Source organism: Ursus arctos, unplaced genomic scaffold (genome assembly GCF_023065955.2).
Source record: "Ursus arctos isolate Adak ecotype North America unplaced genomic scaffold, UrsArc2.0 scaffold_4, whole genome shotgun sequence".
Classification (NCBI taxonomy): domain Eukaryota; kingdom Metazoa; phylum Chordata; class Mammalia; order Carnivora; family Ursidae; genus Ursus; species Ursus arctos.
The window spans coordinates 62,448,245-62,466,674 of NW_026623056.1; the positions used below are offsets into that span (position 1 = coordinate 62,448,245).

The 18,430-nt window shown below is 36.5% G+C and overlaps 1 pseudogene; it reads right to left on the reverse strand.

The window, feature by feature from the left end:
• Positions 1–1,560: 1,560 nt before the first annotated feature.
• Positions 1,561–14,215, reverse strand: LOC113270397 (60S ribosomal protein L35a-like; annotated as a pseudogene).
• Between the last annotated feature and the right edge of the window lie 4,215 nt (positions 14,216–18,430).

Consider the following 18,430-nt stretch of genomic DNA (forward strand, 5'->3'; position numbering starts at 1 on the left):
TAGCATCCTAATTTGTCTTTCTTGCCTCTCCCCTATGAAAATGTGTCAGATTATGTGAAATCTGTCCATTCAGAATGCTTCATTGGTTTCCCTCTTCACAGATTAAAATCCCTTGAATGGTCTACAACATTCTAAACCATCCGTTTACTCTCTCCAACCCATGTCTTTATCTCTCTTTCCTCTATGGTTTTTCTTGATTGTGTAGTCAAGCTGGCTTTCTTACTATTCTTGGAATAAACCAGGGATCCATAATGCTTTGACTCCAGGTTATTCTCAGGCCTTGCTTCTTTACCTTCTTCAGAATTTTGCATACTAACATTCACAGAAAGTGATTTCTTGACTATCCCAATTTAAACTGAAACCTGACACACTTACCTGCATTGTTCTGGCCTTCCTTATGCACTGTGCTTGGTTATTTTCTTTCTACGGTACAAATGAGCATTTAACGTAGTATATGTATTACCTGCTTCTTTAGCTTATTATCTATGCCATTAGAATATAAGTACATGAGGACTGGATTGTTTGTGTTTATTCACAACTAAGGGAGCAGTGCTTAGCACATGATAAACTCTCAATAAATATTTCTCAACTGGGTGGATGAATAATTTTACAGTGGGTAAACTGAGGCTAAGGATACTAAAATTGTCTTGTTTATTTGTTTTCTTATATTGTCTGTCCACTAACCTCATGAGAATAAAGCTGGTTAAGAGCAGGGATCTTCTTGTATGTTCTGTTACATCCCCAGAATATAGAGAATACCTGCTACACACTAGTTGAATGAATAACTTATTTTATTTTGCCAGTGGAGAGGCTCAAAAATTGCAACAATAATTTTCAAATCTTTGAAGTAATTTTCACATAACTAATGTCAATTAAGAGAAAACATTTATTTGCCTGTGATCCAATTAGAGATTGGATCTGGGAGGTGGGATTTAGCCATTCTGTCCTGCTCCTTCCAGAATGTTGAAAGCCTGAGGCAAAATTTGGAACTAAGAAGACTTGAACCTTCCTCTGTCTTGCCTGCCTATCATTCTATAAGGAAGAGATGAGATAAAGGCAGAGTGAATAGATATTGATGTGCAAGGGATGTTCTCTTATGGAAAATGCCTTTTAATCTTTACACTGAATATCGTCGATGGTGATGAGAGATGTGTGCATGTGATGGCAGATATGGGAGTAGTCAAGTTGATGGAATGGAGAGAAGGGGCCATCTAAGAGGGCAGACGTAGGTTATCTAATTGACTTTTCGGCTCTTGCTAGAAGCACAATGAAATAAAATTGACTTTCTTCCTTGATGTGAGCTCCCTCACATCTTTACCTAGTGGTCATATAAAGAAGGACTTTGGATTGTCATTTGATTGTGTGTGTGTGTGTGTGTGTGTGTGTGTGTGTGTGTGTGTGTTTGTATGCGTGTGCGTGTGTTTAAGAAAACTTGGCACTGTGCAGATGTCTCGTACTGATATTTTGTATTTATTATATTCTTTACTCATTATAATTCAGTTCCTCATTCATTTTCTGTATTTCTTTTGTAACGTACACATTATTTACTTTTCAGTAAGTTTAAATCCTTGATGAGTATGGCATCGCATGGATTCTGTGGCCAATGGCTTTAGCAGGAAGGTTGCTTGGGAATTTGGCAAGAACCATGCCACTGTTCCCATGAGCATGAGTTCCTGTTCCTCAGCTTACTGTGGTTTTGTTTGGTTTGCCTCCAGGAGTCACTGTGTTGTTCTTTGCTTTGTATACATAAGTACATCTCTTGCCTGGATAGAATTCTGTTTCATCTTGAGCAGAAACACCTTCAATTTTAAGAAGAGCTATGTGCTCCCTCTGGTTCTAGAGACCCTTGCTTGTAGCCAGCAAAAATGGCCTTGGACCACAGCCTTCTAGACTTATTTGTTCTGTTCCCAGCAGGCCTCAACAGGTTCGAAGATGGAGGAAAGAGAAGGAGCCATTTTTTGTATTTCTTTGAAATATATTTATTTACTGATGAGATATATCTAAATGGTAAATAAAAAACAAAACTTGGAATAAATTTTGATTTTCCTAAAAAATAAATAACATTGACGTAGGTACAGGGCTTAAAAGGGAGAAACAAAGCTTTAATCTTTGGGGGAATTTAAAGTGTTCATATATTTGTAATATATTTAATAATATAAACAATGAATTATAACTGAAAACATTTAGAATCATGCCTTAATTAACAGAGTATGTTTTCTGAAATTTTTCAATTTTCTGTTTTCCCTTCGGTTAGCTAGCTTAATTTTATTATATTCGAAGCTCTCTACCATACTCATATTACAAGACTGGGCAGAAAAAAGTGATTTACTAAAACAGTGATGAGGAGATATAAACTTAATAATGAAAGGAGTTATGTCTTCTCATTTCTACAAGACTCCACTGAACATTGCCCTAAGGTAGATATGTAGGTAGAAGAATATCTGTATTCATTGTGATTATTATAACTACTATATTTAGTACATATTTATCTTGGAACTTGCACACATATATACATACATACATATACGTATATTGATTTTGTATGTAGAATAATATGTTTTCATGTTTAATCATATTGGTAACAGGTACCTCAAAAGCAAATAGGTAAACAGCTAATTGAAGTTATATTTTAAAATCTTACAATTTAATAAAAAACTTGGATGAGCAGAAAAAACAGCAAATACGGATTTGATAATTAATGCATTTTTTTAAACAATAGAAGAACCAATAATCCAGCTATTTAAATTTCGAAGTTAAGTGTTGAAATAAAATGTATCAGGCATTTAGGTGTACCTCATCCTTCATGGGAGAGAATAAATTAAATTTAAAAAATACGGTTTGAAAAATTCAAGTGAGTATTGATATGTGTAAGTAATATCTTTGTATAACCTAACCTTTGATGAAAGTGGACATATTTTTAATGATTTACATTATAATTATTTCAAACATATTTCGATTATACCTTGCTAGTGGCCTTTAAGGGTTATTTTTTTCCTGGCTTCCCTTCAAGTAAAATGTAATTTTTATCAATGCAATAAATCATTTTTAAAGCAATTAATTCTTTTGCATTTTTGTAGCTGCTAGAGAAATATTATTTGAGCAGAATGTCAGCCAATTCACAACAATATTCATAATTTTCTTGGGACATGAGTTATAGATATGGGCTTACCTAAAATGAATGTATGGTGTCTCGTGATAGCTGGGTAGTATCTCCACTGGAACCCCTGTTTACTAAGTAAGCTATTATTTGAAATAACATTTCCTCGTTATCTCAGGATAACACTGTAAATTATATGTATTATTCGGAATACTAAACAAATATTTTCAGGAGCTCATCAAGCACCTGACTTACAGCTCTGAAATTGTCCCAGTGTTACTCCGAGAACAAATCCTGTTTGTGTATATATTATGAAATTAGACTATACCAAACCCAGAAGGCAGATACAATCATTCTTTGAACTGTACAATAAATCCTGCTGCTCTGGAAAGTTTGAAAGCCTATTTGCATGTGGCAGAGGTAATGAAATGCATCTTAATAGACTTAAACATGCAGCTTTAATAAGTATCAACCAAATATAACCATTTCCTGGGTGTGATCAAGTAGGCTTCTAACATTCAGCTTTGTTTCTTTAGTTAGCTCTTGTTTATTTTTCCTAGTTGCACAGCAGCAAATATGAAGCATTAGATTTGTCAATGAATTGAGCTTCAAAATTATTATCTTGTGGAAATAAACAAGAATCACTTATTTAGTGAGCAAATATATGCTTAATAAAAGATATATTATGCTAAGCTTTTCAGAAGACCTGCTGTTAGTTTGATAAGTGAAAATACCCCCTTTCCCAAGTCTCTGTAATCTCAGAAACAAAAAATGAAATGGAATCTGTGTTCCAAGGGGGGTTTGCATGATTACCTATAATTACAGAAAGTTCTTCTTGCCGTAACAGCTCTATCTATGGATCGACATCTGTGCTTGAAAAGTTTTTCTTTTAACAGAAGTTGACATTGGGAAATATGTATTTTCTTCTTTGCAATTTTTCTGGAGAGTTTTGGAACTTCCGATAGAACCACTGAGAAAATACTCCCTTACTCCACAGCAGACGAAGGGCAGTTTGAAAATTAGTATTCTGGCCTCACTCGTCCTATTGCCGTTGGAAACCTTTATCTGAACAGGAGGAAATCCTGCCCCCACTTCAGAAATGGAGCTGGCAGAAGGTTTAACTTAGAATCTTTGTATGCCTATTTGTTCTAAATATTGCTTGAAAAGCCTAAACACAATGGCATAAATAAAAATAAACGTCCTTCAGAATAACAGGGACATCATGTTCATCACACCTGGATTCATTCTCATCACAGCTGATGTGTAGAGGAATGATTAGAAATCATATAGACACTGATGAGGAGTGAGAGGAAGTTATTTAAAATTCTGCTGCACCTTGTGCTCAAAATATCTCCATCGGCATATAGTCACTCTTGTAAACAATTTAGGAAACCATGTTTTTTTAGACTGAAAAAGCTTAATTTTATGAATATTTTAGATACATTTAGCCAGATTGAAATTTTTAAAGAACCGCAAGCATAACATTTCCTTCTCTACCTTGTAACAGGTGTAACTGCAAAAAAGTCAACGAAAAACAAAAGATCCACAAATGTTTCCTAGAAAGTGTAGCTTTTTCTTATGCAAAGACAACTCTTGTGTTGGTCCATCGTTGTTTTAGAGCGTTGCAGTAATAATTAGGACATAAGTCTGTTTTTTTTAATGGTTTATCTAGATATTTATCATATTTTACACCTATAAAACCAAAACTCAGTCCAAGGAAACCACCCTGAAAATGCGTTTAAAACCCCTGTTTTATAGAAGATGTTTCAACATCAGCATGTGTGTGTTTGATGGTAAAGTGTGAAACACAGTATCCAGCAGGTAAGAAGGTGCATATAGGCAGTTGCCTGGTTAACTATCATTTCTTAGACATAGTCAAGGTTAGTTTTTATCCAGACATCAAGATCATGACCTGACTTCACCCAATTTTAAACATTTCCTTTTTAATATCAACTAAATGTGAATTACATCAGAATTACATATTATTGGTCAATAAATAATAACAAATTATGAATTAATGAGAGAGAATAACGTACAAGTTAATTAGCTAAGCAGTATAGGTTTGCAAATAATTTATACCTGTAAGTAATCAATACTGGTTGGACTCCTTTTGTTAATCACTAATCCTTTCATGATTAATGAATAAACTCTGAGCTGGAGGTTCTTATGAGGGAAAATCTTCTCTATTTTATTCTCTTACTATTCTGCAAGCTGGCCATCCCCTTCTGCTGGTAGAAATGCATCTGATGTTTGTAATGTATGTTGTGAAATCTTTTTTTTGAGTATAATGGTGGATCCTGTCACAATCTTTCTGTATTTCTTAAGTCTCTCTTCTATGTTCTTCTTAATAAAAAGGCCTAACTGGGCTGCTGATGTTGCTACTATACTGATCTTTTTGCCATCCTGTTTCTGACTTTTCCATTAGTACGATAGACCTTCTGTAATATTGCTGACTAAGAGGCATGCTGCCCTGTCTCACCTGGATACCGCAATTTGTCTTCTTGTTTGTGACCTTTGAATTTTCAATACTAGAATGATACGAACTGACTTCAGTTTCTCTGTTGTACACTGACTTCTAAGTTACTCTATGACCAGTGTGTCCATCTGCCTAAACATAGTTCTCTTGTCTCCTCTTGAGATGTGTGGTTCCAGGGTCAATGGCTTTCTTATTTTTCTAGTTTCGAAGACCATTTTATGTAGAATCTTTCCGGAGCCCCACTGGTCAGATTGACTTAGGAAAAAGCTGCATTTCTCTACAAAGTCTCTTTGAACATGTCTAAGTAACATAACTCAGTATTTCTCAAAGTGTGTTCCAAAGATTACTCATTTTAATGCTGTAATAATCATATAACAATGTAGAGCATATTAATTGCATAATTTTTTCTGTAGTTACACAATTTTGTAAAATGCTACATTAAAACAAGTTAATCAGGACATTTTATCATAGGATTTCTCACTGATTTCAAAAATCTTAAATTCTTAGTGAATATCTAGAAACTTTTCCATGAAGAATACCATGCATTTTGTGAAACAGACTTTGAGAAATGCTGGTGTAATGTTTTTCTTGCTCTCCCCACTCCTAGGAGTGACACAAAGAGGATTTAAATATAGCCTGTTTTATCCAGCCGGTTCTTCCATCCTTAGATTGAAGAGGATGTTCTAGGAATGAGACATGATGGAAAATTAATCCCATTACATATGAACATTATCTTCTATTTTGGAGCTTAATCTCTGTCTTTCTTTATCAGCCACCATGCATTACTTCATATCCTGTCCTCTTTAATCACTTTCTTAATTTGCTTGGGTGGATGTGTCCATTCCAAATAGACCATATGTATTTTTGAGAAGTCCTTGCACTAATTACATTTCCATCTTGCAGCATTTCACAAGTACAAAGTAAATGTTTAAGTTAAAAACTTAATACTAAGTATTAATATTTTACATAATAAATATTATTAAAAAGAAATAATTACTGAGTTATACTTTCCTTGATGTAAAAATCCTTTTTGTTTTTTTTGCATTTTAAAGACTCTGTATCCTTCGATCATCTAAATCCCTCTTGAGCTTTTGGGGAGAGTAACTGAGTATTATCTGTTAAAGTTTTGATAATGTGGGATTCTGAAAATAACCAAATAACAGGCTTACCCTCTGACATTAAGAATTATGAAACTGGACAAAATAAATAAGGCAACTATTTTAAATATTAGATGAAATTTTGTATAAGACTATGATCCTTAAGAGAAAAGGATTTCAGAAAATAAGCTCCACATTTGTTCTGCTTTTGGCCTGGAGGCATTTCTCAAACTTTGGGCGAGGAAGTGGAGCCCAAGTAGAAGTCAGTCGTTTCACTGGATGGAGGAAACTGATCAGTCCGGGCTCCTGGGGCAGCTGTAATTGCCAGGGAAGTTATCAGCAAGATATCACAGAGAATGGTCCAGAAACTAGCATAAGGATACCTCCAATCTTTGAATGAACTCTAAGCTGTCATGCACATTTCAAGATTTTAAGAGGCCGGCTACCAGGGGCTATGAGCTGAACAAATATTCTGTGTATTAAACAGTGATGGGGGAGACTGGAACTCTGAATGTGTAGAGTGGAGAAACCCTGAAGAATATAGCAACCATTTATTCAAGACTCCAAAGAGACTACACTAGAGGGTAGTTCTTGTTCATGTTTTTGGCCCCCAGTTGGGGTCACACAGGAAATATCTTGTCAGTATGTCCAGCCACCTCCATGCTCTGAATTCCCAGATCACTTTTAGAGGATGAGAAAATAACAGCAAGGACGTGCCAGAGCAGTGAGGTGGATCAGCCTCACGCGCCGAAACTCTGGTGTACCATTTTTGTCACACCAGATCTGTACGTTTCTCTCTACTCTTTTACTATGCAATTTGCTCTTCTAGTCAATAATAGGAACAAGATTCTTGATAATCATATTTGGCTTCTCCTTCTTTCTTACCCAAGTCAAATCATTTCTTAAGTCCTATTGATTTCATTTCCTTCATACATTTCAGTTGTCACTTTTTCTGCATGTGTCCTGAATAGGGAATCACTAATACATGGATTATGAAAAGAGCCTTATACCTCTGAACAACCAGTGGATCAAAGACGAAATCAAAGAAGAAATAAAAAATATCTTTTTTTTTTTTTAAGATTTTATTTATTTATTTGACAGAGATAGAGACAGCCAGCCAGAGAGGGAACACAAGCAGGGGGAGTGGGAGAGGAAGAAGCAGGCTCACAGCAGAAGAGCCCAGTGTGGGGCTCGATCCCATCACGCCGGGATCACGCCCTGAGCCAAAGGCAGACGCCCAACCGCTGTGCCACCCAGGTGCCCCGAAATAAAAAATATCTTAACATAAACAAAAATGGAAACAACATGCCAACACTTAGGAAATGCAACAAAAGCAGTTCTCGGAGGGAAGTTTATAGCAATTCCTACATTAAGGGGGAAAAAAAGATCTTAAAGTAAATTTACACCTCAAGGAACTACAAAAAGAAGAAGAAAACTAAGTCCAATGTTAGCAGAAGGAGGGAAATTACAAAGGTCAGAGCATAAGTAAATGAAATAGAGACCAGAAAAATAATAGAAAAGATCAATGAAACTGAACACTGGTTTTTGAAAAGATAAAATCAACAAGCCTTTAGCTAGACTAAGAAAAAAAGAGAAAAGACTCAAAATCAGAAGTGAAAGAGGAAACACACAAGTACAAAAAAATCATACAGTCTGGGAACAGTTATATGCCAACAAATTAGATAACTAGAAGAAATGCATGCATTTCTAAAAACAGACAACCTACCAAGACTCTATCATGAAGAAGTAGGAAACCTGAACAGATCAGTGAGTAAGGAGATTGAATCACTAATCAAATTCTTTCAACAGAGAAAAGCGCAGGACTAGATGGTTTCGTGGGTGAATTCTACCAAGAATCAGCACAAAGCCTTCTCAAATGCCTCTGAAAATTTGAAGAGGAGGGAACACACCCATACTCATTTTGTGAGGCTAGCATTATGCTGATACCAAAGCCAGGTGAAGATATTACAAGAAAAATAAAATTATAGGCCAATATCCCTGATATATACAGATGCAAACATTCTCAACAGAATATTAGCAGCCAAATTCAGCAGCACATTTAAAGGATCATCCCCCCACGATCAATGTGATTTATCCTTGGAATGTAAGGATTGTTCGATATATGCAAACCAATAAATATGGAGTGAGGTCATGAAAATGGAGGAATAGGAAACTATACGCTGTTCCCCCACAAAGACCCTCAATTAGACAACTATCTACAGACAAAAATAGCTCTGGGAGAGCTCCAGAGTCCACTTAAGAAACTTGAACAACACAGTGGAACAAGAAATCCAGAGAATAACTGGACAAAAAGATAAGGAGCAGTTTTATTTTGCTTGTACCATCCCATTTCTTAGGCTGGCACTGCCCAGCACCAAGAAAGAATTCTTTGGTTGAAAAGAGCTTCGTTCTCCAGAAACAGAGAATAAGGTGAGCAACAACTTTCCCAGCCTTTTGGGGCAGTGCGTGAAGGACCTGCTTCAGTTTCATCCCACCCAGAGACAAGCAAAGCTGAGATATATAGGGATGGCTTGGAATAAGGAAAAAGGGCAGAGGCTACCAGTATCAGCCACACAGTGGGAGTGGGCTGCTGTGTGAGTGCAGGTTGCCAGCCTAGATCCCAGCAGCTGAACCCTGCGCTGCTGTGCATGTGCTCAGGGCTAGCCCCTCCAGCTGTTCACCTGCATTATTGACAACAGCCAAAACATGGATACAACCTTCGTGTTCACTGACGGTTGAACGGATGAAGAAAATGTGAGATTAGATAAGTAGGTAGGTAGGTAGGTAGATATTATTCAGCTATTAAGGAAATAAATCCTGGCATTTGCAAGAACATGGATAAACCTTGAGGGTATTGTGCTAAGTGAAAAAAGACAGAGAAAGACAAATAATGTATGATTTCACTTATATGTGGAATCTAAAGAGCCAAACTCGTATAAAATGAATCAAATGGTGGTTGCCAAGGGCTGGGGGGAAATGTGGAGATGTTGATCACGGGTTATCAACTTCCCATTATAAGACGAATACATTTTGGGGATCTACTGTACAGTATGGTGACTATAGTTAACAATAATGTATTCTTGAAAACTAAGAGAGTAGATCTTAAATGTTTTCATGTACACACACGGGCAATTATGTGAGGTGATGGGGATATACCAAATCATTACATTGTACATCTTAAGCTTACACAATGTTGTAGGCCAGTTATATCTGAATGAAGATGGGGGAGGATAAAAGGAAAGAGCACTATAATGGAATTTCCTTATTTCAGAATTGTTGCCATTTTCAACCGTTTTCAACATTTTAACCAGAAAGATTATTTTGGAAATACAAATATACTTGCTTAAAATCCTATTATGTTCCCTCAGTGATCCACAATGAAAAGTATACATTTCCAAGAACGTCCTTCAAGATGCCTCATGACACAGAGCCAGCCTAACTGTCCAACTTTTTCTGTTGGTACACCTTAATATTTCTTCTCCAACAATACCCAGCTCTGAAATGTTATTGTTTCTGTCCCTCTGTGTCTCTCTGTTCAAAAGCCCAGAAGCAGCTCCATCTGCCCAGAAAGCCTTCCTCATGCCCTATCCCTTCGGCCAGGTTATCTTCTCTCTGTTTTCTAATATTCAATTCATGTTTTACCTTCTCTGGAATGTCTTTCTTTTGACATCACATATACCATATGCTGTATTAAACAAGTGAACCGAAACCTTTGTCTCTCAGTTTCTTCACAAGTAAAATGGAAATGACAGTAATGAGGATAAATTAATGAATTAGTAATTATAAGGCATGTGCCTTGAGAAGGGAACTGTACCTATTTTGAATCAGATTTTCACATGCTGAAAATAGTAAAAAACTTCCTCTGGGCATTCAATTAAAAAAAAAAAAAACTTTGCTAGTTTAATGAGAAGATGGGCACCTAGGCATAGGTTGAAAGTGCCAATCAGCTTTAGAATATTGTGGTATTTACTGCATTTAAGTTTGTCCAGAATTTGGCAGAACCAAGGATATAATTGATGTATTTGTTTGGGGATTAGTTACCCTTTACTAATGAAATTACTCTAAATTTGCATTTTCTCTTCCTTTTCAAATTTCATAAATCTCCTATCACAATGTAATTACTTAGTTTTGTCAGATGATCAGGATTTATCCTCTTATTGTATTTGCCATTTTGGTATTTTGTATATCACATTTCTTGGGTCTCACATTCCCAGGACAACCTCATAATTCCTGTTCTTTGTATATAGTAATAAACAGTAGATCTTTCGTGGCTAATCACTTTGAGGTCCCCAGTAATGCTAAAGAATTTTTTTTTTTTACCTTACTGAAAGGAACCGTGTAGTAATTTATTTTTTCTGTAATTATTTGACAACGGTCAACGTTGTAGACATTCTCATTGGTAATAGAAGCCTTTAACCATAACCATCTGAGTCATTGCACTTGCACAGGTGAGATACAGGAGCCTGCTTTCAGGTAAAGGGATTTCACCTGGTTACAAGTTCATTGACTCACTCAGGAGATGCCCTATCCTCCCCTCTCTGAAGTGACTTTACACAAGGGAGGGTTAGATCTATCTTTGCTTCTCATAGAAGAATTGACATTATCTGGAAGTCATTTTATTCTTTTCAAGCCTATTTTGATAGATTCTCGTAATTATTTTCCTTTTCATAAAGATTGAATCCTGCACTGAATTCACTCACACTCAGAGTTATGGCTCAATTGGTTGGTTCTACTCATTTTTCTTCTATAAATCAGTGGAAATTTTGTGATTTCTAATGAACATTAGACCAGTAATGAACATCAAACTAGTAGAATTAGATTAAAATGTCCTAAAGAATTTAGGGATTTCCCCACACTTTTTTTTTTTCTCCCCAGAAAGTACTATGGAGTATATACCCAGTATAGTTGGGGTAGCAAAAGTCAAATTTGAAAAAATAGTTTCTTATTGTTGAAAACCCACTGTCTTATGGTAATGTATTTGTGAATAATGCTACCAACTTCAACTAGCTTTTAGCTACCTTAGAATCTCTATGAAGGCGTCTTAGAGACTAAAGAGTAGTATGTAGGTGATGGGTCCTTTGTTTTTGCTTCCCTTGACGTGGTAGTTCCAATATATTTGTGTATATGTACACGCATACATATATATGTTCATTATTTGCCATGTTTTGTTTCTAGAAAGCTTACATGAATGCAGCCATTTAATACTACTTGTATGGTTCATTTTACCAATGAAGAAATAAGTCAGTCTGTGGCGGATTGGAGCATAGACATAGGTCTCTGTTATCCTAGTCCAGAATGTTTTCAGCCACACATATTTCTGATAGCATTATCCTTAGCAAGAAGGGCCAACTTATATTTTTGTGACATTATAATTATCCTAGGATAACAATGGGCAGCGTGGTACCTTTCCTTTGACAATATGTTGAGTGATATTTACAAAAAGAAAGCTTTATGAAGAACAAGAGGACAAGAATATGTTGAATCACCAGTTGCCATAATCCATATTGTTACAATGTATCCTTAGGACATTGCCCCATGCTGTTACCCAGAAAACTTGAGCACCATCAGCAACTCTGGATTAACATACCTACTCAGCTGACATCCCTGTACCACCCTGGATTGCATTAGGGTGTTTTAGGTCCATAGGACATATAATTTCTGGTGTTGAATAATGAGTGATTATGAATGTTAAGTTGGGTTTATCTTGCCACCTTTGACTTCATGCTCAGCTTGTGGCTTGACAGTTTCTAGGGCCCTTATTGGTTTTCCCAACTTTAAATGAGGACTGTTCACGATTCAAGAAATTTCTGTGTTTGGTCTAGGCAAAAAATGAGGTTTCAGCCAGCTTTTTGGTTAGTCAGGTTTTATCAAAGCAAAGAAGTTCTCATATTCTTAAGATCTTCACATTTGGGGTACTCAGGGCTATGCTTATTCTTGTCACTCTACCAAAGACAGTGTCTCTGATTCATGGTCACCTGCGCAAAAGTCCAGTTGGCATTCCATTTCCAGCTCTCTGATTAAGGTTGATGTTACTTTGCACATATAGAAAGTGGCAGATCTTTCGAGTCAGTTTATTCCCATCAAGCACTGGTGGTAGTGCATAGGAACGTTGCACAGAGTTATTAAGGGTATGGACTTAGAGAGGTCACCTTACTGAAACAGAGTTGAAAAATTAATTGTCCAGAGAGCTGATGCTGTTCTTCTCTATTAATGAGGGTCACATTTGTATTAACCCTTGCCATCCATTCATTTCCTGAGGGTTTCTAGAATAAAGCTATTTCATCAACTAAATACTAGATTCCAGGGCTAATTTGATCAGCATGTGTATTTTTCATCTTCCTTAACATTGCTGATTTCCTTTCCTTTTTTTTTTTTTTTTTTTTAATTATGGTCTTCTAAAAGGCTTTGTGATCAGTTTGGATTTCTTTCAAAGGATTAGCTATGGTATCTGAACATAATTCTGTGAAAGCCTATGCCATCTTTTTGTGTTTTGAAGGGTGAACGTGTGTTGTTGTTGCAAATCAAATAATGGTAAGGCTTTGTCTTATTGAGTGCAATTTATGTAATCTGTTTTAATAGATAACAGGGATTATATGGTCAAATGAACTCTTTGATCCCCAACCCTCATCTTAACCCCTTTTGTAACTAGAAATTTGAAATACTACATCTTAAGCAGTGAAATTATTCCTTCAGAATAATTCTATTGGATCTATACAAGGAAACAAAACTTGAGTTTAAAATGAGCAAATAGCTTCAACTTTGTATGCTGGGGGTGTTAGGGAGGGTGGAGGGATATTGTGCCTAGTGTGGTGAAAAAAAATGAGCATTTTGGTGAAAAAAACATGAGCATTTTTATTTTTTAAAAAAAATTTAATTAAAATTTTAAACAGTTTTATTTATTTATTCATGAGAGACAGAGAGAGAGAGAGAGAGAGAGAGGCAGAGGTGCAGGGAGCCCAATGCAAGACTCAGTCCCAGGACCCAGGGGTCATGACCTGAGCCGAAGGCAGATGCTTAACCAACTGAGCCACTCAGATGCCCAGGCATTTTTAAATTAAAAAAAAAAAAATGTAGACTTGAGTCCCAACCAGGATAATCTTTGGGAGTTGATTAATCTCTCAAAGCTTTAAAGTCCTCGTCAGTAAAATGGAGTTGACAATTCCTGTATATTAGAATTGTTCAAGTATTTATTAATATATGTTGCCTTGTGCCTTCAAAGCTGAGTAAGTACTCAGTAATTGCTAGCTGCCTTCTCCTTTCTTTTCCTCAAATCTTCTTCCTTTACATCGGACATGATAGGATAGGAATGTGTTCATATTACTAAAGAATGAATCCACAGGATAATACTGCTTAGGCAAGGTAGGTTTTGTAGAAGATTCATTTAAACCTACGTCAGAACTAAGATGGCATTTGGAATGCAAAGACTTTATTCTTTGAGAATAAATATGGTTTATTACAATTATAGCAGCTTTGCTCTAACCTGTAGGCTTCCATTTGGGTTCCCATTTCATACTTTTTGTCTGAAATACAAGAGTTTGAATCCATGTTTAGCCACTTTCTGGCATATGATTTTAGACAAGTAATTTATCCTCTGCCTTGGTTTTTCTTATCTGCGCAATGTCATATAATTACAGTACCTTTCTCAATAGGGTTATATGAGGATATACTGAGATAATCCATATAAAGCACTCAACCAAGTGTCTGGTTCTTTGAAAGAAATAAATGAGAGATCACTTGTTATATTTTGTAATATGTTAACATATATTTGGTCATGTGTCTGTTTTCCTAATAGGTAAGGATTTCCTCCTGTACTAGTCACTTCTGTATCACTAGTCTTGCTAAATGAATGGTGGAGTGAATAGCAGAGAGATTATTTAGGCCAGTGCATAACCACTCCATTGAGATGTCAAACTCCAGGAGACAAGTTACAGTATGAGAAAGGATGCTAGAACTTTATTGGATGGCTATTTTGAAGAATTAATTATAAACAAGCAAAGAAGGAGGTGTCTTATTCATGATGTCCACACTCATTTTCTACAATTTCCATCTTTTATTATTTTGGTCTAGAGAGCTAATGATTGGAGCAATGGTTCAAATGATGTGTGTTAGCATAAATCCAAGGGCAGAGAATGTGAGGAATCAAATATGATTATAAAGTAATTATCCAGAGACAGGATGATTAGAACTTGCCTACCAATTATGTTTGGTATTCAGTGGTCTTTCTGTACTAATCATTAGTGCACCAGGAAACATGACTGATAGAATATCAGAATAGAATTTTTCTAAAGAGTCAGACCACATCCACCTTTTTGTACCATTTCTAGTCTAAATACCTAAGTGATTTAATGTTTACCATTGTTTAAGTGACAAAAGAGGGTTATCTTTCATTAGCAGCCATAGGTTTACAAAGGTACTGTGTGAAAGGCAATAGAAGTAAAAAGTAAAGTCTCATTTAACCATTATGTCTTTTAAGTCGGTCATGTAGGCAAAGAGAAAATATAGGTATAAAAATATAAGTATATGGACACATATCAAGACAGAAACATTTCCTAGTAAATTTCCAATTTATAAGCTGGATTTTGGCCGACAATATTTCAGATGTTACTGACTGGAAGTAATGAGCCTGAAACTACTAAAAATTTAAGTGACTCCTAAAGTTGATATAACCTTTTAGTGGCAGACCAGGTTTTAAAATTCACTCGTTGATTCCATTAAGTCCTAGAGCTTAGTCCATTAAGCCATGCTACCTCCATTTAAAACCTATTACCAGATCCTTACATGCTTAGCGTTCAGTGTTTGGAATAACTAAATCCAGCACACCTGAGGTAGCGTATTCCTGGATAGATGCACACATATTTGCATATGTATCTCTACTCTTTTGTCTTTCCGTAAGTTTTCAATTTATGAGTTGATGATGGTCCTCTGTGGCTCAGGGTTTCTTTCTATGGTTGTTACAGTGCTTTCTTTCATGATTATTTCCAGAGGGACTGATGTTAATTTTGCAGGCTGTGTAGGCTGAACTGATATCTCTTAAATCACAGTGCTTGATAAACGGAGGAGGTTAATAAGGCATGGATCATTACAATTGTAGACCCATCCTAATTTATACTAATGACTAACAGGGCTCATAGCAAATAAGAATCTGTGAATTGGAAAGTGAAATGGCTTGATTAAAAACAATGAATTTTATGTGTTTTGGAACTGCACAAAGAGAATAATAATTTTGATGTCATCTATCCCTGATAGAGAAACTGTCAATACAGAAAACAGAGGATTGCTTATGAATAGCTTATGTGAATGAGAGTATTTACAGGCTCATAATAAATCAGGTCCTATTACAGTGAACTCTACAGGAGTCTGGCTGTGGTCCTCAGCCTACAGTTGTGATGAAATATTTTCTGAAATAAAGGGTAATCAGTTGGGTATTTTTGTTATATGGGAAATTTTATTGAAATAGTTTCTGTCATAATAGAATTTGACCTATAGATGAAGTGCCGTTTAGTTACTTTCTTTGGGAATCATCACATAAATATTCTTGTTAAGATCTTTCTTTTATTGGTAATATCAGGAATGGTAGAGCCATGTGATTAAAGGGAGCCTGAAGCTTCAGAGTGTTTCCAGAGAACAATCCTGCCACTAGGGACACTAAAGAAGGGCAGAGTTGTTCTTTAGAACCATTTAGAGGGAGGTGGGGGAAACTCACGCTTCTGTTTCCAAGAAAACAAGTGGATTGACTGTATTGACTTTTCCTACCCTCAGGAGATTTTTATATTATGCACTGATGCTAACGTGTGTGTGTGTGTGTGTGTGTGTGTGTGTGTACGTGCATTCACATGCATATGTTTATATGGTGGGGTAGAGGGGTAACCTATAGGGTAACTTTTGAGAAATTAATCTTGTGCTCTTCACTAATACGAGCCTGTCCATTGGCCAGTAAGATACAACACACTTAGAGAAGACATTTTAGTTTTAACATCAGCCATGCCAAATAGAAGCAAAAAGAATGGAGAGGAAAGATACTTTTAGGTGTGGAATGACAGAACCATTTATTAGTGTCCTTGTAGTATTAAATTGGGTTCTATGAAGCTATGCTGGGGAGGAGCTCTTGTAGTCTCTAATTACAGCATTTATTATCAGTCTTGGCTTAGCACAAAGGTACCACAGCTATGTTGCTTTGGTGTTAATTTCAGTCTCTCATAGCATCTCTGGCTATGATGTACAGGCTGTTTAGGAGAAGAAAAAATACTGGGGTCTTGGGTGGGTGGTGTGAGAAGCTGTGAATTATTTAATCCTAAAGTCATCCTTACTGTCACAATGAGAGAAGATGACTTATGTTTGGAAAATTTAGAAGTAGAAACCAGTGTTGAGAAGTGAGTCCTTTCAAAGATGTTAATTGAAGCCTTTTCTAAAGACTGAGAGTTCTATTCTTGGAAGAAGAACCAATGAAGTGCGTGTACGTGTGTGTGTGTGCGCGCGCGCGCGCACGCGCGCGCACATATAGATCTAGATGTAGATACTTACGGGAGAGGGATGGAGACAGAGGGAGGGGAGGGAGCAGCCACAGTGCCTAGTGACGTCTGCAGCATGAGTTGCTACTTCCTCAGAAACAATGCCCCATTGCATTGAGAGTGATGCATGATACCTTGGGGGGAATAAATACAGATAATTAAGGTATATAGTTACCATGGACAAAAAGAGTAGATAGTTCCCCTGGCCCAATATTGTGGAGGAGATTCAGACAAAAAGTAACACATTCAATTGAAAATTGACTATTACCATCGTTCTCATAATTGTTTAGCTGTGGTTCTATCTTTTAGAGGTCTTAATGCTCACCATTAACTTTTTTAAGGTAATAATGGTGTCTCTATTCACAATTTAATTGGGTGGATTTCATTCTCAAGTCGTTTTTTTTCAAGAAGGGTTTGTAGATTATATGCCCTGAATTCTTGCATGTCTGAAAGTATTTTCCTCTGGTTTCCATTCTTAAATAATTTCACTGTCCGTAAGAATCTTGGATCATGGGGTGTCTGGGTGGCTCAGGTGGTTGAGTGTCTGCCTTTGGCTCAGGTCATGATCTCCGGGTCCTGGGATAGAGCCCTGAGTCAAGCCCTGCTTTGGGCTTCCAGCTCAGTGGGGAGTCTGCTTCTCCCTCTTCTTCTCCCCAGGTTCATGCACTCTCTCTCTGTATCTCTCTGTCTCAAATGAATATAAAAGAAAAAGAATCTTGGATCATATTATAAAAGTTTTATTTTAAATATTTGATAAAAACAAAACATATATGTAGCACAATGTAAATTACAGAGCATGATAATAAATCAAACATCAGTGACCATACTAACCAACTTAATATCCAGAGAATTACCAAGACTTTTACCTCGACTACTCTTTGCTTCTGTCCTCCAAGAGGTGCTATCTACTGCAGAGGTTCCTGGCAACCCACTACTTTGAATAACCTCACCATGGACAAAAAGAACCCCTCAGGTGGACAGTGTTGACTTGCAGTGATGGAATAGTTTTACCCCCAGCTCTTTCCCTGCCAAGGGAGAGAGGAAGAGGAGGAGCTGAAATTTTTTTTGTTTCAAAGGGTTCTAGTAAGGAGATGTGCTACAGATCCCAACCTACCCCTACCTCCTACCCCCACCAGGTTATTGCTACTATCCTTCCTGGGCCTCATATAGACCTGCCTAAAATATAATAAGGCAGCTTTTGTTAATTCATGAAGTCTATTCTTTAACTCTGCTTATGACGTAAACATATCAG